The sequence below is a fragment of the Gavialis gangeticus genome, unplaced genomic scaffold (genome assembly GCF_001723915.1).
Source record: "Gavialis gangeticus isolate Ggan-Ray unplaced genomic scaffold, GavGan_comp1, whole genome shotgun sequence".
Classification (NCBI taxonomy): domain Eukaryota; kingdom Metazoa; phylum Chordata; order Crocodylia; family Gavialidae; genus Gavialis; species Gavialis gangeticus.
In genome coordinates this window covers 28,741,667-28,743,340 of record NW_017728995.1, presented here as the reverse complement: position 1 = coordinate 28,743,340, position 1,674 = coordinate 28,741,667, and positions in this window count along the sequence as shown.

Genomic DNA, 1,674 nt, shown 5'->3' with positions numbered 1-1,674 from the left:
CTCCCTCAGCATCCTGGGCAGGGGAGAGATGGGTTTGCAGTGGGCGGGGGGGGTGGGAACTCTCGACCTGGACACCGGGGTTCAGAAAGCCCCTGAGGCCTGCCTGGCTAGACAGCAGGGCTGGGCAGGGGATGGGGGCAGTGCTGCCTGCCCTGGGCACCACACCAGTTGCTGGGAGCAGACACCAAAGATAGGGCCCGGTGCCCTCCCAAGGGGGTCGGGGCAGCGGTGGGGAGAAGGCAGGGGGTGAGGCACGTGGCTGACAGGCTGACGGATCCAGGCTGCGCTCCTCCACCCGCTGCTTTCCTCACTCATCACTTCCCCGAGGGAGGGGCGGTGGGATTGCTCAGCCAGCACGTGGCCCTGCGGCTGCCTAGGACCTGCCCCAGACTGAGCGTCAGACCAGCCCCCCGGGAGCAAAGTGGGGCTGGGGCTGGCTGGGCAGAGCTCTGTGCCAAGCCCAGCCCCTGCACGCGTCCCTGTGCCCAGGCATGGAGGAAGAGGGTGCCGGGAGCTGGGGGTGGAGAAGGGGGTAGGAGGCAGGGACCTGGGCAGTCGAGGAGGCTGGGGGGAGCCAGGGAAAAGCGGGAATAGGAGAGTGAAGTTGGGGGTCCTGGAGGGGGGGACAATTGGCCAAGGCAGCTGGGCTGAGGGGCCCCCATAGCACGGAGGGGGACTGAGCCGGTTGCTGGGGTCTGAGCGCAGGGCAGCCCCTTTTCATTAGCCCAGGGGCAAGCCTGGGGCAGTGACGGGCCACGGGAGGGGCACGGCCCAGCTGTCAGGATGCTCTGGGTTTGAGTCCTGCCCCAAGGCCCCGCTGGCACTGCGTGGCCACGGCGCTTCCTGCCCCTGCCCAGCTGGGAGCCCCCTCCACGCTCTCGCGCCTCCCAGCCCCGAAGGAGGGATCTGCTCCAGGCAGCTGAGGAAATAAGGGTGGGGACCCTGCTGAGCTGCAGAGTCCCCCCACTTCTGAGAAGGGCCCGCTGAGAGCTGGCTGGGACATCACTAACAAGCCAGAGGGCTGGCAGGTAGGGCCACGGCAGCGCCAGCCAGGGCCATGTCCACCCCCAGCACATGCGGGGGCCTGGAAATCCTCCTCCCCAGGATGCCGTCACAGGGCGGTTCACCAGGAGACTAGCAGGAAAGGGGAACAAAGGCTGCACGCACACGCCAGGCAGCCTGCCGCCCAAGGGAAGGAGGATGCAGGAGCTCTGGGGTTGGCTGGAAGGAGAGGGTGGCCCCCGCCAGAGACCTCGTGGCTGTGAAACCAGGGGGATGGTTGCACAGCACCAGGGGGCTAGAGCGGCGGGGTGGGGGGTCAGGACTTGAACCCAGGGCCCAGCCTGGCAGCTGGGCAGCTCACCCTGCCCTGCCCTGCCCCTCCTGTGGCCCGGTGGTGCCCTGAGCTCATCCCTGGGAAGGGCTCCAGGCTCCCCACACCTGGGCCCAGGGTTCGGCACTCGCCTGGGGACCCAGCTGCCTTGTCCCCAAGCAATGGGGGGAGGGCAGAGCCTGCCCAGCTCCAAGCCCTGAGGTCAGATGCTTGAGGGGGCACGAGCTGTTTCAGACCTAGCACCGGGTCCGGCCCAGCCCAGCCAGAGAGGAGGAAGGTCTGAGGGCCGAGACCCGGCTTTGGCTCTGCCACAGCCTCCCAGTGTGACCCAGGCCATGTCC